Source organism: Antechinus flavipes, chromosome 4, assembly GCF_016432865.1.
Source record: "Antechinus flavipes isolate AdamAnt ecotype Samford, QLD, Australia chromosome 4, AdamAnt_v2, whole genome shotgun sequence".
Classification (NCBI taxonomy): domain Eukaryota; kingdom Metazoa; phylum Chordata; class Mammalia; order Dasyuromorphia; family Dasyuridae; genus Antechinus; species Antechinus flavipes.
The window spans coordinates 188420704-188442052 of record NC_067401.1 but is presented as its reverse complement, the minus strand read 5'-3'; the positions used below and the strand labels follow the sequence as shown (position 1 = coordinate 188442052).

The 21349-nt window shown below is 36.6% G+C and overlaps 1 pseudogene; it reads right to left on the bottom strand.

Annotated features, from left to right (window-relative positions):
• Positions 1-10099: 10099 nt before the first annotated feature.
• On the bottom strand, positions 10100-11027 carry LOC127561426 (olfactory receptor 2Y1-like; annotated as a pseudogene).
• Between the last annotated feature and the right edge of the window lie 10322 nt (positions 11028-21349).

Below are 21349 nucleotides of genomic sequence, written 5' to 3'. Positions count from 1 at the left end.
GAAAAGGTCACATGTAAATTTTTAAAATTTGAAAATACTTAAAATTATAACTTTGTCTACAAGCCTTCTTCAAAGTAATCCCTAAATCTAGGTTTATTCTGATGATGAATATTATCTTTCCTCAAGCACTTCTTACATCTTTCTCCTTTTTCTGCCAATGTCTTTATTTTTCTTTTCTTTTTCTTTTGTTCATTCTATTATATTCCTCTCAAATTTCTATGTTCTTCCCTCACTTTTCTGTCTGTACTTTCTCTTTTTCAATAGCCTTTTTTTTTCACTTCTATTCAGCTTTTAGTAAGTTTCTCCTTTTTATTTCACATTTTCTTTTTTCTTTCTCACATCTTTTAAAATTATTTAATCTTTACTCTTCTTTTTCTCAACCCTTTTCTTTGTCTTCTAATGTTCATTTTTGTAGAGGGCTGCAAATAGTGGGGGAACTCTGGGTAAGGTATAAGACCCTTCAGCCCAGAGGAAATTACTGGTTTGGCTTCCCATTTCCCTTTGGTGCCCATCTCCCTTCCTGAGAAATCAAGGCGTGACCACTTGTGTTCTACTTGAGGCAAGGGATACTTAGAGCAGGATGGTTATACTTAGCACTTACTCAGTGGGATTGATGAGATAATGGTTCTCTAGTTAGTTCATACTTAGTGTGCTGTAATGATATAATCATAGTAGAATATTTAAGGGCTGAGAGGACTGAAAAAGAGAGATTCCATCCTTGTCATCCTGGTGGCTCTCCTGCCTCCTTCACTCTTCCACTAAAACCAAGGCTGGTCCAGCAAGCCTCCAAAGAGCTAGTCTGGACACTACATTTTGGTGCCCAATGTGGGCCCTAGATGTGAGGTTCTAGAGGTGAAGCCCTACACTCAGCAGCTCAACTGAGGCGATCTTAAACTCAGTTGAGAAGTTCCTGTGTCCCGGAAATAGAATGAGTAGAAAAATAGACAAGCAGGAAGATTTGGTAAGGGCTAAAATAGTAACTTTCGTTTTTCAGCTGAAATGGGGCAAATACTAAGAAAAAAGTTTCCCCCCACCCTGACAGGAGTGTGTAACATACATAGTTAAGTTAATAGAAAAGCAAGGTTTATTGGTAACGCAGAAGCAGATCACTAGGCTCTTAAATATACTAGAGTGCATGTTTCCTTGGCTCTCTAAAGAAGAAATATTAAAGCCAGATATGTGGAAAATAGTGGGAGAGCAACTAATTGAATATTAGTTCAATTAGATTCAATTCCTGAGGAAACATTCCTTATATACAATATAATATAATTGGCTTTAAAGAATCCCACAAGTTCTAAAACAAGGAAAAATTTAATGTAGACAGCCAGATAAGGAAGTGTGAGAAGAAAGTGCAGGAGGGGGATGGTACTGACAACACAGCTGGAAGGCATGGAGAGTTTGGCAGGAAAAGAGTTAAGTACCTTAAGGACAGTGCTGATGAGCTTAAAGAATGTGGTGCTTCTCACTTTCACAAGTCAGTTTCACTTCCCCCTACATACAAGCATGTGCCCTTAGTGCATTCCCTATCTCCTGACCATCCTCCCTCAACTTTGCCTTCCTGCGCAGAGGGAGGAGGAGGGAGGGGGGGTAATGATACCATCAGCACCATCAATTGGTGGTGGTTTCCCCACCCCCTATAAACCCACCCCTATATCAGGCATTAATTAAAGCTAAGGAGAAAGGACAGGATATATTTGGGTTGAGAATAGAAGCATATCCTGTGACTGAAGTACTCTTCAGGTCAAGTCAGGAGAAGATACATTCCTTTTAATCTGGAAATCATCAAAGATATGAAAAAGGCTTGCACTCTTTATGGGTCTACATCATCTTATGTTAAGATGCTATTAGAGAATTTGGCTTTTGAAATTTTAACCTCTAGTGACTGGAAATCTATAGCGAAGACATGTTTAGCACCTGGACAAAACTTGTAGCTTTCTGAGTATAGTGAACTCTGTAGAATACAAGCCCAATGAAATAGGCAACCTGAAACTAATATACCAGTCACCTTTGACCAGCTAGCAGGTGTAGGTCCTTATGCAGACATTTTAGTGCAGATTAATTACCTTTTGACAGCATATAAGCAAATTGCTTCTGCTGCTATCAAACTATGGGGCACCTTCCCAGGACAACAAGATAAAAGGGAAGCCTTCACAAAAATACTGCAAGGTCCAAATGAACCCTTTGCTGATTTTATGGGACATCTGCAGACAGCTATCATATGAATTATTGGTGAAATTGAAGCAACAGAAATTATGAGACAACTTACTAGAGAAAATGCTAATGAGGATTGTAGAAGAATTATATTAGGATTACACAAGGATGCTCCTTTAGAGGAGATCATAAGACTGTGTGATGGTGTGTACAAATACCTTTTATGTCCAGAATATGATATAGGCTTTTCAAAATCTGAACATGGGAAGAGAGGGGACCTTTTGGAAAGACACTTCCAAAGAGACTCATCAGTGCTTTCAATGTGGTAAGGCAGGGCATCTGAAAGCTCAATGTTGGCAAAAACATAAAGTGAAAGAACAGGGTGGGAGAATAAGACCCAAAACGCAATAAGGGCTTCCACTGGGCATCAGAATGTAGAGTGATTCAGGGAAACGGGAAGAAAGGCTTGGCTCCAGAATCCCAGGCAAAAACAAACAAACAAACAAACAAAAAAACACATGGGGCATCATGGCAGCTGCTGTTACACCCAAAGAGTCTTTAAAAGTTCAATACTCCAACATAATTAGTCAGCCAAGAAACAACTTGATGGGGGGAAGTGGATTGTAATTAGGGAGAATAGAGCTGTATGCTGCTGGGACTACTGAGTTATCCCCTGGGGAGCTGAAACTTGTCCTTGTCCAGCCTATAGATAGCCTCTACACACAGTAGACTTGATCATTTCACCTCCTGAGAGTGCTTATAAAAAAACAGTGTCCATCCATATACTGATTTGGGAAACTGGGGAATGTGTAGCTAATGTCCCAGTCACTAATATAGGTAACAAATGTGTGATCTATCATCCAGGAGAAGTAGTAGCATTCGGACTTCTGATATGCAATTTGGTGATATTTATCCAGATTTTGACTTGCAACAAAAGAGTCCAGCAATATTCTGGACTGCAGCTATTACAGCTGAGCATTCTATGCTCACTATCTCTGTAAATAGCATACTATTGAAAGGGTTAGTAGATACAGGTACAGATTGTACAGTCATTAGAGATACCAGTTGGCCCAGTCATTGGCTAAAGATTACAGCAGACACCCATATGTCTGGCATGGGAGGATCAAGAGCAGCTGAAATTAATGCTACCCCTTTGAGATAGAAATTTGAAGATAAAATAGGAGTTTTTATTTCTTTTGTAGTTAAAAAAAATCCCATCAATCTGTGGGGAAGAGATATCATACAATAGTTAGGATTACACCTGAATATTTCAGCTTTTTAGGCAGGACTGCTGTTGAAAGCCTGACAACACTGTCACCTGTTCCCATTCAATGGAAAACTAATACACCAGTGTGGGTAGAACAGTGGCCTTTACCTAATGAATCAGGTCTTATTAGATATAGTACAGGAGCAACTTGACCAAGGACACTTACAATCTTCCTTATGTCCTTGGAATTCTCCTGTATTTGTTGTTAAAAAAAAAAAAAAAAAAAGAAAGAAAGAAATCTAGAAAATGGAGGATGGTGACTGATTTAAGAACAGTAAATGAACAGATGGAAATTATGGGAACTCTTCAGCCTGGATTTCCATCTCCTACTCAATTGCCTAGGGAATGGCCTCTTTGGTTAAAGATATTAAGAATTGTTTCTAATCTATCACTCTGGATAAGGAGGATATGAAAATATTTTCCTTTTCAGTGCCTAGCATTAATTTAGTTGAGCCTTATAAAAGATTTGAATGAACAGTTTGGCCACAGGGAATGAAAAATAGCTCTATTATGTGTCAAATGTATGTAGCTGCTGCTCTTACTTCTGAAAGAAAAGCATTTCCAAAAGTTATGTTATTACATTACATGGATGATATCTTGGGATGTGCACTTGAGGAGCAAATGTTAGAAGCATGTCTACAAAAGACATAAAAGCATTAAGGAACTATCAATTGTACATAGCCCCAGAAAAAAAAAAAAGGCAAGGTCCTTTTCAATATTTAGGATATGAAGTACATCCTAAGGTGCTTACAGTACAAAAACTTTCCAATGGATGTGTCCAATGTTAGGTTTAACTACCTATCAATTACAACCATTATATGACATTTTAAGGTGAAACACTACTTTAGACTCACCATGCCAGCTTACAAAAGAAGCTCAAGAAGCTCTGAGAGAAGTTGAACTGGTTTTATCTAATGTGGTTGAAAGAGTCACTCAAAAACCCTTGGAAATATTAGTTTTTGCTACAAAAGAGGCACCCACAACAGTACTTCATCAAGGAGACAGTGTGATTGAGTGGGTGACTCTCCAAGCACAACCAGACCAATCTTACTCTTTACTTGATGATTGTGGCTATCTGGGATAAGATCTGACAAGATATATACCTTTTATACCAATGCACAAATTAATGCATGCTGTGAAACCATCCCAGAGTGGCAAATTTTATTGGCCACGGCTCCAAATTTTACACATGGGTCTCCATTAAAGATAACCTGGCTATTACATAATTGATGATGGATTCTTGAAGAAAAAGTTTCTAAGTTTCCTCTTAAAAGAGCAACTATCTTTACAGATGCATAACACAAATGTTATGTTGTGGTGTATACTCTCATGACTTAACTATAAAGAAAGCAGTCAGACCTTCCTTTCAGTTCACTCAGCAGAATGAATTGTATGCAATTATGCTAGCTCCTAATTATTATCCAGGAGATGTAAATATAATATCTGATTCAGCTTATTCACTAGGGATGGTACAAAGAATTGCTACAGTCCAAATAAAATTTGTAGCTTCCAATATTATATCAGCTCTTTAAGGAACTTCAAGAGCAAGTGAGAAAGCATCCAGGTAAGATTTATATCTTGCATATCCACTCTCATAGTGGACTTTCAGGTCCTATTTTTTATGGTAATTCAAAGGCAGATAGCCTTCTAACTATGTTGGTCAATACTCCTTTATTTCAGGAAGTCTAAGAATCTCATTCTAAATATCATCAGGCTGCTAGAGCTTTGTGTTTATAATTTGGAATAATAAGAGAGGAAGCTAAGAGCACAGCACTAGCCTGTACAACTTGCCTTCCTTTCCATGCTCCTATGCTCCCTCCAGGGAAGAACCCTCATGGTTTGAGACCCAATGAAATTTGGCAAATGGATGTGACCCATTATAAATCTTTTGGTTGTCTGTCTTTTATCCATGTTGTGGTAGATACCTTTTTAGGATTCACTTTTGCAATACCAGCAGCAAAAGAGACAGCCCGAGTGGTCACTGAATTCTTATATAAGTATTTGCAATTATGGATGTGCCACAAGCAATAAAAACACACAATGGACCTGCATATACTTCTAAACATTTTGTACACTTTTGTGCATAGTACCAGATTTTACACATCACTGGCATACCTTTTAATTCTCAAGGACAGGCAATAGTAGAGAGGAGAAACAGAAACATCAAGATGCTCCTCCAAAAACAAAAGAAAGGGTGAGCCATAGGTAACCCTAGAGAACCTTTAAATTTGGTTCCTTATACAATTAACTTCTAGATTTTTAGCAAAGATGCACTGGCTCTGGCAGACAGGTTTTAAAACCCACTGGAAGGGCAGCGTCCAGTGCAAGCAGCTCTACTATCTTTAGAGAATCGCCAGGTGATGTGGAGAGATCCAGAAAGTGGTAAATGGAAGAGTAGGTTAACTGTTTGGGGGAGAGGGTTTGCTTGTATCTCTACAGATGGAGAAGGAATCAGATGGGTGCCAACGAGCCATATTTGTCTTGTCCATCAGAAAGAGAGACAGAGAATACCCTTGAATTGAAGGAGAAGACCCAAAAAAATTGGGTGTTTCCATCGCTGATTGTGCCCACAACTGAAAGAGCATGCAGTTATGACAATTGACTCATGGACATCAAAAATTGTTAATGAGACTGATGCAGGACTTCAAAACCCTCAGGAATCATTGGAATCCCCAAGACATACTAAGATTGTTGTAGGACTTGAAAACCCTCAGGAATCACTGGATTTTCTGAGACATGATAAGACTGTTGTAGGACTTGAAAACCCTCAGGAATCACTGGATTCTCTGAGACATGATAAGATTGTTGCAAGACTTCAAAATCTGCAGGAATCATTGGATTCCCTAACACATAAAAAAAACTATTTCAAAATTTCATAAACTTGCAGAAATCATTGGATTCCCTGACACATGAAGTGATGGACAATAGATTGGTTTTGGACTACCTCTTTGCGTCTGAAGGAGGTGTATATGTGATTGTAATTTATATACCCTCCTTCTAGGACTTATGGGCATGTATAATTCCTCTTGTTGATTCATGTTGTTTGTTACATCACTACTAGCCTGTGTTATATTACTATGTGCTTATGTTATACCTCCCATACTGATGGATTTATGTATACCCGTTTCAAGTAAAACAAAAGAAAGCAGGAGATGTAGAGGGCTGCAGATAGTGGGGGAACTCTGGGTAAGGTATAAACCCAGAGGAAACCTACTAACAATATCTGGTTTGGCTTCCCATTTCCCTTTGGTGCCCACCTCCCTTCCTGAGAAATCAAGGAGGGAGTGACCACCTGTGTTCTACTTGAAGCAAGGGATACTTACAGCAGAGTGCTTATAGTTAGCAATTGCTCAGTGTGGTTGATGAGATAATGGTTCTCTAGTTAGCACATAATGTGCTGTAATGATGTAATTATACTGAGATATTTAAGGGCTGAGAGGACTGGAAATGAGAGATTCCATCCTTAACCATCCTGGTGGCTCTCCTGCCTCCTTGACTCTTCCACTAAGACCAAGGCTGGTCCCAAGATCCTCCAGAGAGCTAGTCCATACATTACACATATTTATTCCTTTTCTGTTTTCTTCAATTGTTTCTCACCCTTTCCTTTCTTGATTATAACTGAATGCAATCCCTGTCCCAAAAATCACTGATAAGGGACTCTCGATTTTGATGAAGATGAATGCCCTGCCCTATGTGAGAGGAGATGGAGAACTGATGAGAGGAGGAAAGCTCCAGCCTTCTTCAGTCCCCTTAAGGACTCATCAAGCTTCCAAGTCTTCTTTGGGGATCTTCAAGCATGAGTCACTTTGGGTGCGTCTGACTTCCAGCCTTGAGAAAGAAGATGGAAAAGGTCAACCCCACTTCAAGTTACTAAACAAACGGACTCTAAGAAAATATGAGAGAAATTGACAGTCTCCATCATGTCCCTATTCCCAGCTAGCTACAGTAGAACTTTAAGAAATGGGTGCTATCAGGGCAGCTAGTTGGTATAGTGGATAGAACACCAGCCCTCAAGCAGGAGGACCTGAGTTCAAATCTGACCTCAGACATTTAACACTTCCCAGCTGTGTGACTTTGGGCAAGTCAAAAAAGAAATGAGTACTATTGAGAGAGACTTAAAATTCTTTCTCATTGAGCTGAATTATCTTTCTCCCAACAGGAAGGTTTCTTCACTCTGTGTTGTCTGGTATATATTCCCTTACATATACATTTTCTGATTTCCATTTTGTTACTGATCTGGATTAATGGATTTTCTTTTATTCACTATGTATGCTCATTGTGGAACTGGTATTTGATAGAAAAGGGATAAAGCTTTAAATATAAAGCTTGGGGTCCTTGTCTCCAGTAATAATGATAAAAAGAACAGAAATTAGATTGAAATTTATCATATTCTTTGCACTAACAGTATTCAGGAGAGTACATAAATATAATTCTTACCTGTATATCCTCTCTCTGAGATCCAAGTAGTTTCCAGGTCCAATTTCCCATCCCTTCCTATTATGAATGACACTATCTCCTATCCTTAGGTTGGGAGTAGTGGGAGGGAGAAGAGGTTAGAGAAATCTATTCTTTGTCCCTTCAAATCTCACTACACAATAGTCCCTAATACAGGTGGGTTTTACTACACATGAGATACTCTCCTTACACATAGTAATTCCATCCATGATATTTAATTTATGTTCACTTCTTTTTTTTATGATATAATTTCTGAATATACATAAGAGAATATATACCAGACAATACAGAGCAAAGATCTCCCATAAATTGAGAATATTCATCTCAACCAAGAGAGAGTCCTAGATCTTGCCCAATAGGAAATTTTACAAAGTCTCTATTATAGCTAACTGGGAATAGGAATATAATGAATACTGCCAGCTCCTCTCATATTTTCCCAGGATCTTTTCCTTTCCTTACTACCTGAGGTAAAGTTCTTCCCCTCCCAGATTCATTCATTCATTCATTCATTTACTTACTTATTTAGATTTTTTTTTGGTGAAAAAGGACATTTTTTAGGTGAAAGAGGAGATTCTTTGTCTCAATTGTTATCTAGCTTTAATCACTGAATGGATATGGTCTCAATCAAACTGAGACCTGTTGAAGATCTTAGCTTAAAAAGACCAAGGTCTCCCATTGCATCAGGACATCTTGATCTATATCTGGCCACTGGACTCAGTTGACTCTGAAGAAAAAAGTGAAGCAGGTGACCTTGCACAGCCCTCCCTTATTTATATCCAATTCATTTGCATGTCATGACATCACCTCTCTGATGTCATGATCCTTTTTGAGAATGAAGGACAAAGAATAACAACAACAACATCCCCCATCTTCTCTCTCAAACTTGAAATCCAGAAGTACCTAAAGCAAATTGCACTTGAAGAAACCTGAAAAATACTTGAAACTTGGACAGTCCTGAAGGGCACTGAAGAAGGCTGGAGTTCTCCCATTCTCACCAACTCCACTTTATCCTTCCTGTAGGGCAGGATATTTATTTATAATAAAAAAAGTTTCATACCAATAGGTTTTGGGACAAGGGTTATGGTCATTACTTTTCCTCTTCTCTAACTTTTTTTCCCTTAGTTCCTTTCTTTCCTTTGTCCTCTCCCTTTTCTTCTCTTACTTTTTTTCTTCCTCATTACAATCATGCCCTAATAGTTCTCTGAATAAAATGAGTGCATCATTATCAGTGGAATTCATTTAAATGAATCAACCCTTAGAGAATCACTTGCCTTAACTATATTTGTTGATCTTCACTCATTTCCTCCTCTTTCCATTTGTACCCTCTATACTTCTTGCCTCTGCCATTTTCTTATCATGTTTCTTTCTTTCACTCTTAACAATTTTAATCATTTTATTTTTTATCTCTTCCTACTTACACGCTGAAAAACTATATTTTTGCACCAAATAAACCAGCCCTTTAATATTTTATAACATTTGTCTCTTTAGTTTGCTCCAAATTATGTCAGCATTTCATCTGAATGCTTAAAAATAAATAGCATTTATGTGCCTTTTTTTTGGTGTGGGGGGGGAGGCGGAAGGGGAAGAAAGGGAAGAGGGGGACTACTTGCTTTTTCTCAACTAACCTGTCTACTTTTCTAGGCTATTTCTTCAGATCCCGAGCAGATCAACATAAGAAAGGAAACAAAAGAAGAAAGAAGAGAGACAAAGTATAAAGGAAGACCTTATTCAACTAAAATAGGACTTGAAGAAAGGGAAAGGTTTAAACAATAAAAGAGGAAAAAATACATTTCAGATAGGAGCTGTATTGTACAGAACCATTTAGAAACTGGAAAGGGTAAAACTAGAATGGGTTAACAACTGTTCCCAGGAGAGGCGTGCTGGAACTTAGAGGGGAGTACCTTGAATACTCTTATTAGGAAAGGAATATATACAAGATATCTATGTGTAGCTTCCTGTAGAGAATCATGTATCTATTACAGGCTAGTATGTGATTATGTATGAAGTAGTAACTAGAAACAAGCACCAAGATGATAAAGACCTGCAGTTTTTGTAATAAACAGAGTCTCACACCACCCTCACTCTCATCCTTCATTGCTCACAGTCTTCACCATTTCAGGTAACAGTACTGGTCACATAAGGCCTGTTCCACTTGGGAGTTAGGGCCGTGACCCCTAACAATTTATTAGTGGAAGCTCTTCATTGTTTCCTCTATCCCAATGTTCTTTATCTCTTTATCATCTTCCTCAAAGCTGCCTTCATATTCTTATTCCTCAGAGTATAAATAAGAGGGTTGAGCATTGGAGTCATGATAGTCTAAAAGAGAGCAGCAAACTTCCCATGACTTGTGGGGTATCTATGAATGGGTTGGAGATAAGTATAGATGGCAGATCCATAGAAAAGAAAGACCACCATGAGATGGGACCCACATGTCTCAAATGCCTTTCTTTGTCCTGCTGTTGACTTAATATTCAGTACTGTCTGTACTATGCATATAGAGGAGCCCAAGATAAGTGAGGCAGGTAATACCAAAATGATGACCCGGGCTACAAATATCTTGACTTCTGTCTGTTCTCTATCCTTACATGCCAACTTTAAGAGTACAGGCATTTCACAGAAAAAAAAAAAAAATGGTCCAAATAATGTAGGCCACAGAGAGGAATAGTCATCATAAGCCCCATCTGTGCTACCGAGTTGACAAAACCTCCAAACCAGGAGATAGTAGCAAACAGAAAGCAAAGGCAGGATTGCATGGTGGTAGTGTACTGGAGAGGCTGACAGACAGCAACATAGCGGTCAAAAGCCATCCCTACCAGAAGAACACATTTGGCAGAACCTAGGGCAAGGGTAATAAAGAGTTGAGTCACACAACCTCCATAAGTGATGATCTGGTCAGCTCCATGCAGATTAATTAGTAGTTGAGGGACGTGCTAATTGTGTAGCAAAGGTCTAAGGAAAGAGAAATGACAGAGAAAGAAATACATAGGGATGTGAAGCTAAGGGAACAATGAGACAAGACAATGATGACTATGTTGTCAAGCAAGGTTAAGAGGTAAAAGATCAAGATAGCCACAAAGAGAAGTTCCAGATGGGGCCAATATGAGAATCCCAACAAAATGAAATCTACTAGTGTTGAATTGTTCTCATAGCCCATTACCTGTGAAGACATTAAAATATAATGAAGAATTTGGCTAAATTCTATTTGTTTCTCAATACTCCCATCCTTTCTCCCCTTCTACTTTACTACTCTTCTACATCTATGCTAATGTTATGTTTTCTTCTGCCCATAATAGTCATTTGCTCTGCCCAATTATGTCTTATTCTACTCAATTATTTTCTATGCTATTCTGTTTGTTCTTTCCATTCTCTATTCTCAGTCTTGTTAATATTCTTCTTTGTCTATGGTTGTTTTAAGTGGTTAAAGTCAAGGGCTAATGAGATCAAAATCATATTTATGGTTTTCTTTGTGCTTCATTTAGCTTCTCTCAGCTCTGTGGCAAGAAAACATTCCAACTATGATCAGACTTTCTTTTCACCTATATTCACTTACAGTAATGTTATTGAGAAATATGTAAAATGCTTTGCCAATTTTAAAGCATCATGTGTTACCAATTATTGTAGTTGCTGTTCTAAAGAGAAATGCAATCTAGCTTACTTTTAGACAATCCAAAAACACATATCCTTTTTATAAGCTAAATAGTACCTATCAATGCCAAAAATAAGCTATTACAAATTATGCAGTGGATAGAAAACTAGCTATGGAGTCAGGAATTCATAGCCAGCCTCTGACAGTTACTACCTGTTTGACCTTGGGCATTTGATGAGCTTACTTCATTTTCTTTTTTATAGAAAAACTAAAGTGCGTAGATTCAAAGAATTTCCCATGTTCTTATGCTAGAAAGAAAACTCATGATTGGGTCACAAACACAGGATTTATTGAAAGATAGTTAACAAGAAGTAATCAATCTCCAAATGGCCCTAAAAAAATCTCCTTTTAAATAAAACTGACAATATTAAGAAATTATATTCCTCTAATCTAAAAAGACTTCCAGGTTTGGAGGTAAGTTAGAAACAGCAGGGCTTCTTAACTTTTTCCACTCACAACTCCTTTTCATCTGAGAAATTTTTATGTGATCCTGAGTATATACGTATTTAAAATAGATTTGCAAATCAAACTTTTACTGATAATAAATCATAATTTATGACCTCCCCAATTCAGTTATGAGACCCCATTATAGAGTCCTGAACCACAACTGAAAAAGCTGGAAAATGGAGGAAAAAGTGGCTTCCTTAGGGAAATGGATTAAGGCTGATAACTACATCTTAGAACAGAGTCCCATCTAAAGGGCTATGTCATCTTTCACTAACCCTTGAAGTAACTGGTACTATGACCTACTCTTATCTACTGAGAAATGATTTAGATCTTGATATCAAGGAGGAGTCACTTTAATTGTTTCAAAAGATCACATTTCAGGAATGATTATTATTACCTTATAATGTTAACCCCCAAATTGTATTTGAACATATTAGAATCCTTTCTTTGTTCAAGTTTCCTACAAATGCTACCCCAAATCATCTTTGTATAGTATAAATAATAGTATAAACTAGTATAAATCATGAATCCCCTAATGTGGAGATATATGTATATATATATATATATATATATATATATATATATATATATTCAACTTTGCATTATTTGAAGACATAATTTTATAAGCTATGGTCATTGGTTTTGTGTGGTACAGCAAGTCCTAACTCAAAATAACTACTCAGAGATTTCTCAAAGTGAAGAATAGAAGCTTTAGTAGAATCTTGTGAGAAGCAGACTATCCATTCACTGGTGCTCTCCAGAGAGAGGTGGTGATTTTCACAGAAGTTAAGGACGATTATATAGTCATAATCCACAAGAATCTATGACCCTTTCCCTTTATCCGGTTAATTTTCATTGCCTGCTTAGATGAAAGTAGCACAAGTTTGTTAAATTCTAGACAAGCCATATAGTTGACTTATTGCAGATGTGTGCCTAAGTTTATGGTACTTGAACTAGTATAAGCATTCTATTATAAGATTTGTACAAAGAATTTCATTTTCCAAACCCATCAGACCTTCATAAACTAAATTTAGGTTATAGGTTCAATCTACTTTAATTAATAATTTTTAATCCCTCACAATAAGGAAATTTATTTAGAAGTAAGTAATCCATTAAGCCAGAGATTTAACCAAGGAGACTTAGTTTACCACAGGCTTCCTCAATCAACAAATAGAGATAGCTAATTTGGAGACTTCTTGAATATCTCCAGGCCAATTAGTCATCTTTTTCTCTAAGCAGTTAAATAAAGGTCCAGGAGATTATCTCAGATATTTCTGCTGGAAGAGCAAGTTTTTGCTCTTCTTCCCAGAGCCTTAATGATTAACAATCCCTTGGTGCTGAGTCTTGAATTTCTTGCAGTTATTATTCTGAAAAGTCCTCAGTTCCCCATTTCACTCAGTGAAATGTGGAATTTCTCACAGTGGAATGTGCAATAGAAATTTGAATATCACTACAAGAGAGTCATTGTTCACACTAATGGGAACCAAGCTGTAGACTAATGCTATATTTCTGACAGAACTGTGTCTCAAAAGCAGTATACAATATTCATGTTTTCTTTAAGCCAGTCCACTGGAGCTCCAGTCTTTCCTGAAATTGCAGGATCCTGAAATCATACCTGGCACCAAAAGTTTGCTCTAAATGACTTGATTGCTTTAGAGATAAGATGGGGTATTTTGTGACTTAAATGAAATCTCTAAGTAAAAGGCCATTTGTCAAAGGAAGCTCTCTAAAACTCAACTTGTCCCATGTGGGAAATACCTGTGACTGTTGTTTACATACCCTCCTTCTAGGACTTCTGGAAATCTTTTACAATACCATGTTGATTCATATTCTTTGTTATATCACTACTTGCATGTACAATTCATGTTTGTTACACCACACTGAGCCTGCACTGACTGTGGGGAGAGTCATCACTAATAGCCTGTGCGTTATTGCTATGTGCTTGTGTAATACCTCCCATGCTGCTGGGTTTGTGCATATCTGTTTCTAATAAGAGCCTTCAGCCCAGAAACCCACTAGCAATCCCCGCTTCCCTTTGGTGCTTTTCATCTCTCTTCCTGAGAAATCAGGGGGGGTGATCACCTCCTTTTCGGTGTTTTCACCTTCTTTCCTGAGAAGTCAGGGAGGACATGATCACCTCCCCTTGGGGGCGCTGACCTCCAGGTGAGCATGACCACTTATGTTCTAAAACAAAAGAAAGCGGGAGATGTAATGGGCTGAAACTGAGTTGATGGACTGAGGTCCAAGCACTTAAGGCTAATTACCAATTGGACAATACTCTACTAGCATATGCTTGGAGAAAGGATGGCCCTGTCCACTACTCTGTGCAGGTTTTATCTGTTTGGCGTATAGGGGGATTGAGGCAGAATTTAGAAAGTGGAAGAAGAGGAGCAGGAGAAGAAAGAAGAGATTCTTGTGTCCATGATCTTTCCTCTGGCTTTGAAAAAAAAAAAAAAAAGAAAGAAAGAAAGAAAGAAAAAGAATAAAGATTGCTTATCTTGACTCTGGCTGATTCTAAAATATCCAGGGTGCTAACTCAGTCATCACAGGAACTCCCTCAACAAACCTCTTTCCAACCACTGATATGCAACAAGGACTCACTCTTCAGTGGTTAATGAAAGTATATCCTTTTACACTTTCTCTATCCCAATGATTCCAAATCGCTGCAAATATATGTCCTATTGCCCATCTTCAACTGCCCACGCTCATTCCCATCTACTTCAACACTAACTCCACAATATTTCATTTCAGATTTGCTCATCCTTTCTACTATATCTACTAGAATACCAGCTCCATATTTAGCAGCTTTCCTTTATCTTAAATCTCTTTCTTTCTTATTTCTTCCATCTTCTGACACCTGGTTCTCTTCTTGTGATAATATTTCTCTCACCATTTTTTCAAATACTTTCACTCATACTGCTCCCAGACATATGCACACACAAACACACTCATTGTGGTGGTACAGTCATAATATTCCTTATTTACAGACTGTCTCTATTATCACCTTTTTTCCTTCATGAGTTCATGTTACACAAATTTATTATTCAACCTAGATCTTGTTAAATACCGGCTTCCAAGACATTCTTTCTTTTTCAACGAGTTCAGTGTCTAATTCACAAATTTTCTCTCCTCCACAATTCCCATCCCCATGCCAAGAGGCTTAAATATATATACATATATATACACACACACACAAAGAGAGAGAGAGAGAGAGAGAGAGAACGAGAAAAAGAAAGAGAGAGAGAGAGATGATTCCTCAAATAGCCTAATTACTACATTCCTTAATCTACTTTTTCCCATGAACTACTACTCTACTCTTCCTCAGCTATACAAGAGATGATCATAACCTCAATAATGCATAATTATTCCATTTCAATGTTAACAAACTCTTAAAATTTTATTTAATGCTTTATTTTATGTTTTATATTTTATTATATGTTCATAATTCCAACTTTCTTTTTATTATACAATCCCTAACCCTTAATCCTCATCATAACCTTCATTCCCTCCATCTTTTAATTATGACTAGGCCATCTCCCCTGCACTAACTACATTCTTTTCCCTTCCCTTCCTCAATCCTCATTGAACCAACTCAATTCTACAATATCTTCTACAATCAAATTACTTGTTCCTTTGCCATCTTTAGCAATCCTGACTTGACAAATGCTCCATAAGTGAAACAGTAATTTACAAGCTATACACTTTTGTTACTCTAATGTCAAATTTTTTTGCATTATTTACTTTTCAAAGTCGTACAGGGTGTATGCAGATTTTGATGTAGAACTCTTTATACTGATAACATTCTCAAAACTAAGTGTTTTAAGAAGATGTATTTTGTTGCTCTAGACTTGGCCATTGCTACTGTCTTCCTCTCTGTAGAACTATGAACTTCCTAATGATGAGGTAAACACCATAATCAAGATGTTCCAACCAGTCATTCTAGCTATAAAATCTTATGCCATTCATGAGACCACATTCAATTTTATGAATTGTGATATGGATTTTGGAAAGGACCTATATGCTAACACAGGTAGTCCTACCATGTGCCCTGGTATTGCTGATAGACTACAGAAAGTTAACACAGGCTTAATGTTTTCCTAGCACAATGAAAATCAAGACTATGCTGGTCCTGAACAAAAATATTCTGTCTGGATTTGGAGGTTCTATTCTTGCTTCTCTCTCTACCTTTAAGCATATGTAAATCAGCAAGCAGGCATAAAATTTTAGTTCATCTATTGTCCATCATAAATGCTTCTAAATGGAATGCTAGTAGATACAAAGCATTTACTTCATGAGTTTTCAAAAAGATATAAATTTGCCCTAAAAAATTCCCATTTCATATTAGACTCAAGACACTTGAATAAGCCTTTGTTTCAAAATGAATTTTTCAAAGGATAGATGGTGGAGAAATGAAAACAACTTGCTTAAATTCTTCCCCAAACCCCTCCAAACACTTTTAAATAATTCCATAAGACAATTATTACAGCAACAGAACCCATAAAAGGATGGTATAAAATAATTTTTCAACCAAAGACAACTTAGAAGTTCAGCAGGAAAGGTCGGTCACATCTGAGTGAGAGTAGAGCAAATTCCAGCACAGGTCACACATGCACAGATGCAGACCCTACAAACCAGAAGCAGACCTTGGGAGCCACTGAATTAGCAGTAGCAGCAGTGGCTTCCTAAGTTCTCAATGAACAGATGGTTAAAAAACTAAACAACTGGTCAAAAAGAGATAATAGGGATCTATTTGTTAGTTCTGAGGCAGGATTTTGTTGTTTCACCTATACTTGGATCCAGGTCCCATTCCTGGGAGACAATCCCAGGATGAGGAGAAATACTAGCACATAAGAGTTTGTAACCACAGCGGAGTGGAGACCTTCCCCATAGTTCCAGGGCAGAAAAGAATACTTTGAGATTACTTACTCACAGATCAGACTACAGTCCAGGAAAGTAGCAAACACACCTATCCTTAGATCATATTAGTTTGAAAAAAGTAAAAACTTACAGATCCCTATAAATATCTCTGGAATCAGATGCACAAACCCCCTAAAGTTTGGAACAGTTTGTCTACTACCTAGAAGCAGAGATCTACTTTAACACAGAGCTGAAAGTCAAGAAATAATCTGGAAAAATGAGAAATCAAAAAATTCTGACTTTAGAAAGTTAATATGGTGACAAGGAATATAAAAACATATTCAGAAGAAGAAAACAGTCAAAATTCCTATATCTAAGCCTCTAAGAAAAAAAAATGAATTGGAAGAACTCAAAAAGGATTTTGAAAATCAAATAAAAGAGGGGAAAATTAGGGAAAAAATGAGAGCAATACAAGAAAACCATTAAAAATAAGTTAATAATTTGGTAAAGGACACACACACACGTATAAAAAAAAATACTGAAAAAAAAATAACACCTTAAAAAGCAGATTAGACCAAATGATAAAAGAGATACAAAAAGTCAATGAAAAGAAGAATACCTCGAAAAATAGAATTGATCACAAAGGAAAAGAGCCACAGAAATTCACTGAAGAAAATAAAAGTCCTTAAAAGGTAGAATTAGCCAAATGATAAAGGAGGTACAGAAGCTCATTGAAGAAAATAATTCCTTAAAAATTGTAATTGAGCAAGTGGAAGCTAATGACTTAATAAGTAAGAGAAAATAAAAATCCAAAGAACTGAAGTATAAAAGACAATTTGAAATATTGCACTGGAAAAACAACTGACCTGGAAAATAGATCCTGGAGAGATCATTTTAAAATTATTGGATTATCTAAAAGTCATGATCAAAAAAAAAATCATCTTTCAAGAAATTATCAAGAAAAATTGTCTTGATATTCTAGAACTAGAGGGTAAAACAGAAGTGGAAAGAATCTACCAATTGCCTCCTAAGAAGACACCAAAATGAAAACTCCCAGGAATAGTATAGCCAAATTCCAGAACTCCCAGGTCAAGGAAAAACTATTGCAAGCAGCCAGAAAGAAAGCATTCAGGTATCATGCAGTCACAGTCAGGATAGCACAAGATTTAGCAGTTCTACATTAAAGGGCTAGAGGTCTTGGAATATGAAACCCCAAAGGGTAAAGAAGCTAGAATTATAACCAAAAATCACCTATCCAGAAAAACTAAATCTAATCCTTCAGGAGGAAAACTAGATATTCAATGAAATAGAGAACTTTTGAGCATTTTTGATGAAAAGATCAGAACTGAATAGAATTTTTACTTTCAAATACAAAACTCAAGAAAAATATAAAAAGGTAAACAGAAAAAAGAAATCATAAAGGACTTAATAAAATTTAACCATTTTCATTCTTACATGGGAAAACGCTACTTATAGCTAATAAGAACTTTCTCATTAGGGCAGTTAGAATACAACTTTGAGCTACTACCTCATACCCAATAGATTGACTAATAATAAAGAAAAGAAACATGTCAAATCTCAGAGGGAATTGTGGGAAATGAGACATTACTGCATAGTTGGAGGAGTTATAAACTGATTCAACCATTCTGTAGAGCAATTTGAAACTATGCCCAAAGAACTACAAAACGACACATACCCTTTGATGTAGTAATACCACTGCTAGGTTTATATCCCAAATGATGTTTTAAAAAAGGAAAAGGACCTATAAGTTTAAAAATATTTATAGCAAGTCTTTTTTGATAACAAAGAATTGGAAATTGAGGGAATGCCCATGAACTGGGGGATGGCTGAACAAATTGTGGTATGTGGTTATGATGAAATACTATTGTACTACATAAGAAATGATGAGTAGGATGCTCTCAGAAAAACCTGGAAAGGTTTCCATGAGCTCAAGCAAAGTGAAATGTACTGTGTACAAAGTAATAGCAATATTATAAAATGATAAGTAATGAATGACTTAGCTATTCTCAGCCATACAGTGATCCAAGAAAACTCTGAAGGACTAATGATGAAAAAGTATAATTATCCCCAAAGAAATAACTGATAGCATTTAAATACAGATTGATGAATATATTTTTTTACTTTACTTTTCTTGAGGGTTTTTTTGGTCCATGTTTTTGTTCACAACATGACTAATATGGAAATATTTTTCATGACTACACATGTATAACCTATTTTGATTTTCATGCTTTCTCATTGTGGGGAAAGGAAGAAAAGAGAGAATTTGGAACTCATTTTAAAAATGAATGTCAAAATTTGTTTTTTAAGTGTAACTGAGAAAAAAAGAAAATACTAAATAAATTCAAAAAAAGAAAAGAAAATTATTTGTCTATGAGAAATATTATGTCTGATATTAAACTAATATCATCCTTTTTTTAGGTTGTTAAACTTACTGGTTTTACCTCATTCAAATTAATTGTTCATTTGTGTAACTTTAGCATACCATTAGATCTTTGATCTAAACTTGATACGGGCCATTTCAAGAGACAGATAAGGCTGAGTTAACTTATATAGAGAATTAACCCAGTGATATGGTAATATCTCTGGTTGGATGTCACTCATCAGTTGTACAATTTAGTTTGATAAGATATTATATCTGTATAGAATATCTAAAGATCAGGCTTCCAGCATCTAAAAGAGTTTTAGTATTCCAGACTTTCTATCCTAAGGCTGAAAAGTCAGAGTTCATAAATGAATATTATATTTTGCTATCATTAAACCATGAATACTTATAAATCCAAGCCTTTGGAACATGATTTTCCTCCAGGATCATGAAGTTATTATTCATTTACAAAAAGTTTGGATAATTACAAATTTGTACATCTAGTTCATTTGTAAAAGATGTTTTATGTTAACTTAATGTTCTCACACAACAACAAAAAATTAAAATGCCAGTCTTTCTAAGAGCTATAAAGTTTAATGTTCAACATCATCAATAACATTATTATTTTAGGAAAAATAAAAGTGCTGCAAGTAAAAAAAGGAGAGTTCATGAAGTCCAGATGACAGACTAGAAGAGAAACCCAAGTTTTTAGGGGATGAACAGAACCATAGGGCTAAAGAAAAAGGGAGCTGGATGAAAGATTATAACCTTTTATCCAAAAGTGATCTCTGTAAGAGATGATGGGGCAGAAGGTAGTGAAGTTCAGCAACACAGCTTCTGTCCCCATGACTTGTAAGATATTAATCCATGCAATCTCAAAACCTTACTCCCAGAGTTTGACTTCTTTCTTCGTGTGTTTCTGTTCTGTCAATTCTATATAATTTGGTTATAGCTTCCCTTTCTTTGAGTTTATTTGTCTTTTAGTCATCCAAAAGTTGGGTCCCTTTTCTAAATCTGACATTAAAGCTCAGTGAACTGATTTAAAGATCACCCTGAGGCACACCATTCTATACCTTATTAGTTGTTTTCCTTCTGATTCATTCAAAGAACCAATTTATATCTCAAACAGAGATGATCTGGCAGCTGATCTTTTACAATTAATTATAATTAGTTAGTGATTTGTAATTAGTTACAATTATATTGTTAGCCTTTTTCTATTGTGTTTAAGATATCTTCTGTGACTCCAAAAAACAGATTTATATCCAATGAATGGAAGTTAGAGGGAGGCACAGTTCATGTGAGTATGAGAAAATCTGTAATGGTCAGAGTTGGCCAGTAATTTAAGAAACAATTCATTGTTCAGGATCAGGCTATGCCAGATGACTTAAAACCACCACTTCCTCTTAGACCTAAATTGAGTGAAAATAGATCAGAACCCTGTGTTCAAGAACCCTCAGAATAGCAATATCCACCAGACACTTGTCCTTGCTTCCAAACTAATCCTCATGGTTACCATTGAGGGAAGCAACCTCCAAAGAATGAACCCTCCCCTTTATCCTTATCAACAACAATTGCTAGCCAACTGTCACTGGCAAGTAGGTGACCGCAAAAGCTCTAGAAATAGCAAATCAATGCCTCACCACAACCACTGACCCTAATTCTGGCCTAGTACCCACAGCCATCATTCAGGGCAGCAACTTCCATGAAAAGGGGTTGATCATATCCATCAATTATCACTCACTAGGAAAGGAATCCAGCTTAGCTAAGGTGGTAAAAGACCAAAGGCACCATGTTGGCCAAGCATGTCAAACCACTTTAATCTTAGATTCAAACAGAAACAGCCCAGAATTCTGGGTCCAAGAGTCCTAGCAGAGTCCCACATACCAACAGTCCTGTTTCCTTCCTGGGCCCAGAAGCCAATTTCTAGACAATAAAACTTTAAAGAGAGATGACTGCTTTTATAAGTTCTTTAGCCTTTGAGTCCCTTAGCAGCCACAGCTACTGAAGACCCCAAACAGAAAGTTCTTGCCACAGTTAAAAGTTCTTTGCACTGTTAAATGATTCAATATCATAAATGGATGTGATTTTATCAGTGGAAATAACACTAAAGATGTTGTCATCTGCTTTGTCACTTTTCCCTATG